Source organism: Manis pentadactyla, chromosome 9, assembly GCF_030020395.1.
Source record: "Manis pentadactyla isolate mManPen7 chromosome 9, mManPen7.hap1, whole genome shotgun sequence".
NCBI classification, from domain to species: domain Eukaryota; kingdom Metazoa; phylum Chordata; class Mammalia; order Pholidota; family Manidae; genus Manis; species Manis pentadactyla.
In genome coordinates, this window is record NC_080027.1 from 128,661,939 (window position 1) to 128,674,168 (window position 12,230).

Sequence of the window (12,230 nt, forward strand, 5' to 3'; positions counted from 1 at the left end):
TAGTGTAGTTACTATCTGTCAACATAGGAAGATGTTACAGAATCATTGACTATATTCTCCATGCTGTACTACCTTCCCGGTGACCAATTTATATTATGTTTGAGAATTTTTGTGCCCCTTTATCCCCCTCATGGTACCCCCATGACCCAGGCCCTCCCCCGTGGAAATCACTAGTCACTTCTCAGTGTCAGTGAGTCTGCTGCTGTTTTGTTCATTGTGTTTCATTTTGTTTTTAGATCTCACAAATAAGTGAAAACATGGCATTTGTCATTCTCCCTTGCTTATTTCACTGAATATAATTCCCTCTAGGTCCATCCATGTTGTTGCAAATGGCAGGATTTCCCTTTTTTTTTTGTGGCTGAATAACATTCCATTGTGCATATGTGCCAGGTGACAGATATGGGTGTCATGCGAGCTAAAATCTGGCTAATATTCTCGTGGGCTCAGGAGGTGTAACGTGTGGTCCATAAGAGTTCTGGATGAGAAATTAAGACTCATGTATCAGGACTCTTGGAGGAATATCTGATCTACTGGGGCAAGAAAATTTCCACTTTCAGACCCAGAGATGTGACAAAGGATCTGTCTGGATGTGTACAGAAAAATAAACCCAGAAACAAAGTTTTTGTATCAAGTCTCAGTATTTGCTTCATGTGGTTTTTGTGGTATATTATAGTGTCCCTCGATTCTGTATACTGTGCGCACAGCACACAACCCTCCAAGAATACGTCATCATAGCACACAGTCCGCACAGGCCGCGACTCCAGGAGACCTACACACACAAGGTCATTCTGTGGGTACAATTCAAAATTCAGAGCACATACAGCTCCCACCATCGGCAATTTAGAAAAATAAATCACATGAAGAAATTTTGCTCTTTGAGAACTAGAAAAAGTAAAGCACTCCACACTGACTATACAATAAACATATTTAAAGATTGGAGAACAAAATTGCCATTAGGTTCACAAGATGGAATTCAAGAAGACAGTGTGAATAGGAAGTCATTTTCCTGGATATGCAGAGCTGAAGGGAGCTACCGCTCTAGAAATCATGACTGATGATCCTGCATCTTCTGAGAAGAAGTCCCGCGTCGTCCGGGCACAGTCTCTGTGGTCAGGCTCGTCCCCTGTTCTGTCACTGATCGCTTGTCTGCAGCCTTAGCTAGACCCAGTCTTGCATGCAGCTCAAACAGTTTGTGTCTATTGCTCTATTCCTATTAGAAATCAGAAGGAAACCAATTTTTAAAAATTAACTAATTTTCCTGTACATGAATTAACTTGATTTCCACACTGAAACAGCCAATTCTCATTCATTCCCTTGAAAGCGCAAATCTTGTTAATTGTTGAATCTCCAGTGCTGAGCACAGCGCTTGGCTCAGACTAGTTGTTTCTTAGCTGTTTTGAGAGGAACTGAGCAGAACATCACTTATTCAAGGTGGCAGAGCTTAGGAAGGGCCTTCCAGGTCTGCTGACTTGAGGAGCATGATAGACGGTCCCTCCTGTGGGAATGACCTGCCACCAAATATTAACATCAGAAATGCCAAACTGGAAGCAAAGGAATAGTGTTGAGTTTGGTGGTAAGAAAGGTAGAAGTCCCAGAGTAACCCTGGAGACATGGCGGCACGAGGGCAGGAAACACAGGCAAGCGGCCAGGGACCGCTACCTAACGTCAGACCCTGGGGGAAGTTGGTTTCTGCAGGAATTATGAGTAGAAGTTCTCAAAGTAGAAGGAAGTATTGTATGTAATTTCAGAAGATGCATAAGCCAAAAGATAATTTAAACATTTGTCTGGCCCCTCCTGATTAACAGAAGGGGCAAAGTTTAAATTTTTTTTTAGCATTACCTCTTTATGTATTGTTGTCCATTAATGAAGCCCACTGTTGACAGTAAAGACCATTATGAATTTAAGATTACTTTAAAATTTAAAATGAATAACATACAAACAACTGACATTCTGCACATTTGTTTAATGCTTTTGAAAATGTTAGCATAGCAGGAAGGAATTTAGAGGTCATTTAAAGATTATATGTGCTTAAATTATTTGGTAGACTCCTGGTCAAATCTGACCCTTGGCACATCGCAAAGCAAGTCAGGGTCCCATCTTGATATCGGAGACATTGACTGACAGCCAGACCCGCTGAGCTCCAGGCCGAGCAGCCGCGCTGTACTGGGCGTGTCGGGCGCCCGTGGTGCGGACTGCCCTTCTCCATTTCACCTTTCTCCTCCAGCCACATTTTAAATGTCACCAGCCCTGTGTTTATGTAACTGGCTTCGCCTTTTCTTGTCTTTTTCACCTCTTGCTGCCTCTCTCCACACAAGAACATTTCTTCTGGAGCTCTGCTGCTCTCTCACCCTGCAGAGTAGAGCAATCTTTCAGGAAAATCCTCTCCTTTGAGAAATTCTGCATTCTGTGTTTTGTACAATTTTCCATCCACCACCATTCCTCCTCCCAGGTAAGATTTCAGGTGATGTGTTTTGTTTCACTAATTATATTGTACTTGGCACTGAATGTAAGAAATCTGGTGTTTTTTTTTCTTCATTAAATGAACTGAATAGCTCTGTTTAGAATAAATGTGAGGGAAGTACTATGATACGTACTGGTTATAAAGTCAAATTTGTATTTTGCAGGTATGTTTGAGTGATGCAAAAAAACATGCACTTTGAGCAACCTCACGTATGTGGGAAGTGCTAAAGCCCTGGAGGTGTGGGCATCCATGAAGCTGTGTGTCTGCAAAAGCCAGCCTGGGGACGAGGGGGATGAAGAAGAGACCCTTCAGGGGGCATCAAACCCCGTGTTTAATTTAACCTTGGTAATGCGATACATACAAGGTAAGAGAGTCCTGGCTTCACCAGGAGCTCAGTTTTCTGCCTTGTTTTAGGTGGAAAAGGCAGCATGAAAATGATCAAGAAGTAGGCTTTAAACTCAGGAGAATCTGTGCTGAGAAGTAAGTAGTAACGAGCAAGAACAAGTTAGGTCAGATTTCCTCTTCACAGCACACAAAGGGAGATCGTGCTGGTGAGCAAGAGAACTCTGGAACAGAACACAGATGGGGAAGGGGCTCAGTCTGCCTGCGGACATTGGTGCTAACGTGGGAGTCTGTTGCTAGACAGTGTTCACCCTCCATGCACTTACCAAGGTCGCCAGTGAGAGATGAGCTCACGTCTGTCTGGAAGAATCTTGGCGTGGCAAAGCCTTGCTGTGTGTCCTTAAACTGGCCATCCTTAGGAGCAGGTGGAGCGCTTTGCCCAAACTCTAGGGAGCCCGCACGCTTGGGCGAGGTGTGTCTGGAGCGGGGCGAAGGGCCCTGCAGAGGCGCGTGTGGCAGCGGGCGAGGCCTAATCTGATGCACCTGAGGAGACGAGAACATTCTGGAGAGCGCCCAGAGGCACAGGAGCTCAGGTGCCCTAGGATTGCTACCTGCCGCTCCACCCTAGGCCAGCCAGGCAAAGGATGCCTGTCTGTGTAGCCCAGGGTCGCACAGTGGGGCACACAACGGGGCGCGGGGGAACACCCCACCTCTGCGACAGCCGAAGAGCCCGACAGAACGGGATCCTCCTCTCATCAGTGGTTCTGGCCACAACGTACTTCAGACGAACAGTTCATGTGTATCAAATTGATTCTTTGTCCTTGAATTTGAGGCGCTTATGTCCTGTTACTGCAGATTCAATATTTGAGCTGAAGTCATACTTGGTTTATTAAGGGATGTCGAAATTCTTGTTTTGTTCAGATCACCAGTCAAGAGGACTCTCTGGCTTTCCTTCTATCAGAGAAATAAACAACAATGCATTAGGAAAACAACTTTCAGGAAAGACTTCTGAGCCTGCCTTCGTGTGGGGATATCTGTGTTTGCACCTTGGAGACTTGATGATTTGGGGAACCCCATGAACAAAAAACCCTGAGAGTTAGGCTGAACTGAATGTGTCTGTATGACTAAGCACTTGCAAATTAAACCTATTCTTGGTAGTCAGTGTTCAGTTATTTATCTTTTTGCAAAATGAAACATCCCTAACTTATTCAAGAGAGCAGTTTCTTTTCTTAGGAAATAGGACTGGCTTGTTGGACAAAATAACTGAATTATCTCTGTTATGGGGAAGCTAAGCTGGAAGTTGTCTGTGGATAGCGGCCCCAAGCAGTAAAAGGCTTGGTGTTGAGCCGGTCACCGGACAGACTGACCCACCACAGGCCCCGACCCGTAGCACGAAGGGCCGCGCTGCCGCCGGCTTCTGGAGCAGCTAGACTTGGGTCCTATGGCAGTACATACATGTGCTTCCATTCGGGGTTTGCTTTATTTCGGCCCCGAATGAGCTCAGTCTTGGAGCCTTGAGCTGTGAATTGTGAGCACCTCCCAGGAGCGATCCACGTAGAGCTGGAAGACGTGGATCGGGGAGCAGGTGTCAAGGGGAGGTTCTCTCCCAACATATTAGGAGACCCTGTGACTGTTCTTAAAGTAGCTGCCCTCAGGAATGTGTATCTGATGGATGTTCCCAGGTTTCTGGAACATATAGAGCAATGCCTGGGTCCCAGGTCACAGAAGGATGGGCTTACATCACACACAGGCTGTCCAGTCACCACCATCAATGCACAGCAGTGCGACTTGCTGGAGAGGCTGAAATATGAAAGGTCAAAGGTCATATTCACCCCAGAATCAAGAAAACTCCATCATCTGAATCATACCCAAAGCATTAAGCCAGGTGAAGTCGGCTTGCTGATCATGATCAAAAGCATGATCTAAACCAAGAAACACGGTCAGTCTTCTTTCCTATTGATGACTACAGATGTTTGTGATTCTTTGACAAAAGAGGTTTAAGTTAGAGTAACTTAAAGCCTACAAGCCTGGGCCAGAGAGAGAGGTCACCACTGTGAAGTGAAAATAATTTTTTAAATTATTATCAGTTGTTTGGGGGACTGAGCCCGGAGACCGTCTGGGTCATTCTCTGACATTAAGAATGTACGAGCACTACTTCATAGAATCCATGTCAGTCTGTCCTCAGATGTGGTCAGACGTCCCCAGTCAGACTGAGGCTCCCGTCACAGGCGGTCCTGAGGCGTGGGAATTCTGCACAAAACCTGCTCATCTTACAGAGTCATGTAAGCCTGATGGGAAGGGGGAGGGAGCGTCCCTGCGGCTTGTTGCACAGAGAGAGCAGGAGGGGAGGACATGTGGCCTCCGCTGCTCGTCCCAACTCCCACCTGCTCTAAAGGACGATAGATGCAGCACCCTGAGTGTCTACTCGTGATTAAGCGTTTTGCACTAATAATCACCATGAGGTGCCCGTGAGGCAGAGGTGTGAGTCCCATTTCCCGTCACACCTGCTGCCTGGGGCAGATCAGAAACAGACCTTTGCTTCCTTGTCCCACCAGGCTCTTAACTGAGGATGAAAGTCCCTCTCTCAGGGAGCTAGGGCAAGGCTTCTTTCAGACAGAACGTGCAGCCCTGGCGCTCAGCAGGCCCTTCCTGAAGGGTTACGATCAGGATTGCCGCCGTGCCGTGCCCTGACTCTACCTCCACAGTTACTCCCCGGTTCTGCGGCCCGTCTCTCCCGGGCCAGAGGAGCCATTCGCCAGGTGTCAGGGGGAGATGATTGAAGGAGGGAGAAGCGGGGCAGATCTGACAGCTGATGTAAATTGCAGTCATTTGTCATTTCCTGCTTCTTTGCACCCCTGTGAGTACAGAAGCTGCTCCAGAGCCACTTGAAGGTGCCTCCTGTCACTCCCTGTAAACACCAGGCACACCCCATCCTGGGCTGCCCAGCTGGAGGTGGGCAGCCACATCCACTCTCATCCCTCCACAAAGCCTGCAAGGAGGTGCCCGGCGGGACTGCAACCCCCAGGCCCCTGGAGCTGTGTCTGCATTTAGTGGATCCTCGCCCTTCCTTCCCACTCTGGGGACCAGGCGCACATTTGCCGCAGTGGTGATGCACTAGTCTTGGTCACCATGCCGATGAATGCTGCATAGCCCACCAGCTCCCCCAGCAACAGTCTTGGGAGCACGGAAATTAGACCGGGGGAAGTGCGGCATGTGGCCGTGTCCCTCAGATTGCCTCCTGGCTGTGAGTGAGTCTCAGGAACCTATTGCTGTGTGACAAGCCGCCCTAACCCCTCGTGGATTCAGGTAATGGTTTATCACTTCTCTTCATTCTGTGGATTGGCCAGCTGGGCCTTTCACCACGTGTTTCTATTCCAGGCTTCTTTACGGCAAGGAACCCTCAGGGCTGCCCGCCACAAGCCTCTGTCACCGCCCTGGCATCCTGCCAGCCTCCGCAGACCCCGGGAAGGCAGGCCCCGGCCGGCGGTGGCACTGGAGGGGTTGTTCTGGCCACTTGGAAACCAAGGTAACGCAAATTGCAAAGTACACCGATGTGAAAGCTGCACCAACATTGATGATGCAGAAAGCAGACTTTCTGACCTAAGGTGAGTGGGAAAGCACATGAGTCCCTCACCTTAAGGACAGTTCATTGCAGACACTCCACGAGGCCCTCCCACAGGGGTGAGTACCTGATTTGGGGCTTTTGGGGGCAGGGAGTGGACTGAATGAGCTGGGTCTCGGCAGGTCCCGGACCAGATAGACCGCAGCGTGCTCGTCACGGCGGTTCCACAGTCTCTGCTCTGAACCGGACTGAATGGCTGTAGGAACACATGAGTGGGTGTTGAGCCAAACATCCAGAACAGGCGGCCGCAGGCGGAGCCCGGCCAGGGGCACTGCACCCAGGGCTCGCGCGCTGGCTCACACACGTGTGTTTGACGTGGATTTCACTGTTTGCCAAGCACTGTCGAGCAATTGGTAACATGAAACAGATTTAGCTGCATAGAAATATTGAAGGCAGGAAGCAGCTCACCTAGCTCACGTCTGACCCTTCGCCAAACCAGCCCACTGATACCGTGAAATCCTCGTCTGTTTGCTTGAACATCCTCAGGAATCCAAGTCCCTTCACCCACCTTAGGCTTCCATTTGTTTTGCCCTGTGCCTTGGTTTGAACCGTTACTCACTCCCTGTGACACTGTCCTTGGGCGACCTCTCTGTGGGCCTTGCTCAGGGTGGCCACTCTCTGACCGCCCGCTATCAATACCTTACCGAGCTAGGAAATAAAAATACAAGGAGAGGTCAAAGTTCGGAATCTGGAGCTCAGATTCTGGGGATGGGAGAAGAGGACACACATGACACATGTATATACAAATCATGATACATTATAAATACATGTTATGTGGTGTCAAAATGAACTGTCTTCGTTTCGCACGTAGGTGGAAGAATCTTGGAATGAGGCATGTGATTGTTCTTTTAAAGGATGAGCAGACATTCAAATATTTCAAGCAGGAAATCCTCCTTGAATGAAGCAATTTGAAATAAAAAGGGCAAGGTGGGTATAGACGTCCTTAGGGTTTGGGGGAGACGGTGAGAAACCCAGAGGAAGCAGCGATGTTGTCAGGAATGTGTATGTTTGAATTAGGAAAGGATTTTACAAGCTGGGGAGAGACAGACTGTATATAGATTAATCCTGAGAAGACATTTGAATGAATGCCACACTGACATTCGGACTGTGTCCTGTAGTCACAGCGGGTGCAGGGCCACTGAAGTTTAATCAAGAGCACGATGCGCTCATGATGTGTTTTATTCACCTGGCGCTGGTTACAGGTGGCAGAGGGGCAAGAGGAGAGGTGGGGGAGAAGCTGTAGGTAGAGTTTATCAGTCATGATATGAGATGACCTGGATCTGAATTTTTCCAGGAACCAGAAAGAGGAGAGGAATAGTTGAGACAGATTTCTGAGTAGTCTCTGCAAGTTCAGTGGTGGGAGGCCGGACGGTGGCAGGAAAGGTCAAGGCGGCTGATGACTCTGCAGGGACTGACCCTGAGGCCCACATCGACCTGGTCAGGTATGTGGGCAGAGAGGCAGGTTTAGAAGGAACACTGAGCTCAGTTTGTGAAAAGCTGGTTTCAGTGCCTGGGAAACATTCGGGTATGTGGGGCTTTTAGACCATTACTCCTCTCTCCACTTCCACGTCACTGTGAATGATCCTGGGTCATAACAGCACATCATTGCCCAGTTACAGGAGCTTTAGGGGTAAAGCATATAGAGTTTCACAGAATTCAGTAATTTTTGAGAAAAATAGTTTTCCTTAACTGGAGAGCAAGCTCTCAGGCCATCCTCTGTGAGTAATTGCGTCTTTTACCTCTGGTGGTAACTGTGAGCTGAGAAAATGAATGGAACTGTAGACTTGGCCTTGAGAGGTCCACGGCCTGGGATGAAGAAGGGGCGATGGAATCTGACTGGCAGAATCCCTGGTATTTCCTGTACGCTCCTGTTCCTGGATGTTGCTTTAATCGTAATCTGCAAAGTAACTTGCGTCCCCGTCCAGAGTGAACGCTGTTCTCCTGAAGAGGGAGTGGGCAGGGCCGCCCCAGGCAGAGAAGGGGGACATCACTGGGCCGGCCTGTTTTCGGAGCTTCTCTGGGCCCTTCAGAACCGGCCGGAGACCGATGACCCTGGGGAAGCTGACACCGCCCACACACCCTTGTCCGCTGCCTGGGGAGGGCAGAGGGATCCTGGTGCAGGCGCCGCGTCCCTGCTGGACCCACCGTGGTGGCGGGACCACGCTCACATAAAAATATTGGTCACCATTTTTAATACGCCATGTATCATTATCACCCTCCTCCCTAACTGCATTTACTAGAAAAGAAGCTACAACTCCCTTTGCCCTTCACAGTGCGACCAAGGAGCCGACCTATAAAACTGATACTGCCCTTCTGAGCTTCAGGTCAAGTTCCCGATGAAACAGTCGGCCAACCCTCATCAGACAGGCCCTGTCATTGCCCTGCGAGGAAAGCTGGGCAATGAAATCGGGTTTGAAATGAGGTTTGAAATCGCTTCTTGAGGGCCTTTTGCTTTTGAATTCCCACGGTTGAAAGGCCTTTTCGCTCTGCTGTTCTTCAGCTGTGCTTAAAATACGCAGCACTGGAATGGATCTTTTAATAATTGAACCTGCGGTGCACACGAACTGTTGGCGGCCCTCGGGTGCTGGCCTGTCCTGAAAACCAGCAAGAACCGGCGCGGATTGGCAGCCAGCCCTGTCCTGGTGAGCTGTGCTTCGAACACGCGCTTGTGAATAAGCTTTTTGTGAAAAGATTCATCCCAAATTAATTACAAATCAGTGCAGGATTGTTGTAAAAAAAAATGGCTTATGCTGCAATCTGTATTCAGTTATTATGTTAACATCTTATAAATATGTATGTTTTATATGTGATTAATTTGTGTGCAGAATAAAATAAATAGGTGGGGTTTTTTTCTTCCCCAAAGAGGATTCATCTGAAACACTACTGGTTGTGGCCCATGTGTGACCCAGTGTCACACTGGCACTCTGAGGCAAAACTCAAACCAATTTTGAACGTTTTCACTTGACAGTTTGCCAGGATATGCTGGAACCATCCTGTTTTGTAAAATTCCAGAGAAGGAATTTTATGCTGTATTTCTTCTGAATGGAGCCTGGAGAAGTATACACTTGCTGAACAGAAACGGGCGTGAATCCAGGTTTGCCCCTGGTGTAGTAGAGCTCGCGCGGGCCACGTGGGCCCCTTGTAGCACAGGCGTCATCATTCCCGGCGCCGAGAACCGTCCCGAGGTGACACCGTGCGGCTCTCACAGGGCCCCTCGTGACAAGCAGGTTCCCAGAGACTCCCTCCCTGGCTGCATCCCTGGCGCTGGTCGGGTCAGAGCTCCTGCCCCCCCGCCAACCTGCTCCTGTGAAATGTCAGCACTCAGAGCCCAGTGGTGGGGGGCACCTGGCGTCACCCCCACCTTGCAGATGTGGACCTGCTGCTCCTTCACTGACTGATCGCTGAACAGTTCATCTAATTTTGAAAATGGAATATATGAGCCGGCTTGTCTGGAAAGGAAAAGAAATTAGACCATTTCCGTCCTCAGCATCATGCTCACGATATTTAGGGCCGACGGCTCCATTCGGGAATGTGGGGTCAACACACACGCAGGAAGGAGCCTGGAAAAAGGATAAGGCAGGACAGGGTTTCTTGGGAGACTCGAACTCACATTTCCAAGTGGAAGGAGGTGAAAACACCGAAGTCAGATGTGAAGTGAGGAGAGTCGGGGCTGATGTTTCGGGACCACCTTGGGTTCCGGGAGACCCGCGTGTCTGGTCAACAGCAGCGCCAGTTCGGGGGCTGGAAGTTGGCTCCTTGGAAACACCACAGTGGAGTGAATCCCTGCAGCTCCGCCTTGGGGCTTGGTTACGGGCGGGAGCGGTGTGTGTGGACCACCCCACACGGGAAGTCGGCGTGTTTAAGGTGCCAGGTGATTACAGGTTAATCCCAGCTTCAAAATGTGAGTTTCTGAAACGAGAGAGAGAGAGAGAGTCTGTGTGTGTGTGTGTGAGACCATGTGCCTCATGTTACGTGAGTGGCTAAGACCATTATTTACTAATAACAGTTAACAATGGAAAAAGTACTTCAAAGATGTTTTTTTAAAGAACTAGTTACAGTATTTATCTTCCATCTGTATATCCAAAGCAAAACGGGGACATTTCTTTAACTCTAATCCCACAAATCTATGAAGAAAACCAAGGGGAGAGGGAGAGACCACTGCGGACTTCGGAGGGCACTTCCCGTGGATTCCCGCCGGAGCGGCCGCCGTTTGGTGGGTGGTGGGACCGCCCACACAGAGCCCAGTCCCTGACCTCCATCCTATCAGCAAATTGCTGGGAACAGCCATTTCCGTAGTAATCGGAAAATGTGCCAGACTCTGTTTTTAAAATTCTGATTGCAGCAGCAGCAGCCAATCCGCAGCCGCAAGGACACTGCCCTCTGCAGAGGGGACATCGGGACTGAGAAGCCGGAGGGAGGGCGTGGACGTGTCCCGGCCCGAGGGGGCGAGTCAGCCGGGTGCTGGGAGCGGGGGCGGAGCAGGGAGGGGTGCCGAGCCTTGGGCCGAGGAGCCCCTGCCCCTGGGCTCTGCCCCCGCTTCGGGCAAGGTTCTGCTGCTCCCAGAAAACACAGGCCGGCGGTCCCTCCCCGGAAAAGGGGGACCCAGCATAAAGCTAGACTTGTTACTCTCCCCAGGTCGCCTTCGTCCCTGTGACCATCCTGACGGGGGGTCGTCGCGATGCCCGTGGATGGAAAGCCGGGCCGAGACCGGGCAGCTCGGGGAGCCTCGGCGCGGGAAGCCGCCACCCTGCGCAGGAGGCCAGGCAGCTGCGGGGAGATGGGCCCGGGCGCGCGGGAGGTGAGCCCCGCAAGGCGCCGAGTATCTGCGGTTCTGCTTGGAGCCGTCAGCCTCCGGTGCCCCAGCCCGAGCGCAGCACAGGCCGTCCGTGGGCCTTGACGGGAAGGGCCCGGTCACTCCGAGGCAGGTGCGCCGGGGCAGTGGCCGAGAGAGGACCCCGTGTCCCTGCAGCCGAGAGCTCGCTTACCGGCCCGCAAGTCCACCAGGCCCGCCTCCTCGGGGCGCACATCGCCCCGAACCGCGGAGTCTTGAGCCCTTGACTGGCACGCCTGCTCCTCTCCGTGGCGCGCCGGGGGTCTGCAGCCGTGTGACCGCGTGCAGGGGACGAGCAGACGCGGCCTCGGACGCCCCTGAGCTCCGCAGGGAGGCTGCGGGGAGGGTGAGGCCGGAAAAGGTGTTTGGGGCAGAAGGACACTTGTGACCCGGCGGCAGGGAGAGCAGAGCAGGGTCAGGGGCCCAGGACGTCTCTGTCTGGGCGGCTCTCTGATGCTCGCGTGGGGCCACGAGCGCAGGAGAAGGGGAGCAGCAGGAGCACCTTTGCCAGGACAGTGATGCCCAGCCGGGCAGGTGAGCCACCGGGTGCCACGCGGGAAGCCCCCTCCGTCAGCGGAGCGGGGCCGGGCTCACAGGGGCAAGTCCACGTGTGTCCCCTGCCGGCTCCGCAGCACGTAGGACGCGTGCCCTTTATTAGAAATGGTCTCTCCTTTGTTCTTTCTATTTATATGCCAGGAGTCCTCTACCAGCCTGGAGTTTTGGAGCTGAAAAGGATCTGAATTTCTTTACTCCCACCTCTGCCATAGTCTTAAGAGTTTAGGAGGTGGTTGGCAAATACATCAATTGATTTTATACGTAATTTTACAAGAGAATATTTGGCAAATGAGTTGTAAAGACAGGGACTTTTAGGATTAGAAGATACTAAAAAGACGTGTCAGCTAACAACTAAATGCAGTTGATGTACCCTGCGTCAGAAAAGATCTGTGAAGGACGTCACTGGGACAATCGGGAAG

General features: G+C 50.9%; 1 protein-coding gene across 1 annotated transcript in view; it reads left to right on the top strand.

The window, feature by feature from the left end:
• Window positions 1–9,278, top strand: part of DENND1B (DENN domain containing 1B) — a 279,446-nt gene extending 270,168 nt beyond the window's left edge. Inside the window, exons 24-26 of the transcript XR_008999472.1 lie at window positions 2,625–2,825; window positions 7,237–7,352; window positions 7,720–9,278. The gene's annotated coding sequence lies outside the window, so the exon portion shown is untranslated. The remainder of the gene's footprint in view (window positions 1–2,624; window positions 2,826–7,236; window positions 7,353–7,719) is intronic.
• The last annotated feature ends 2,952 nt before the right edge of the window (window positions 9,279–12,230 follow it).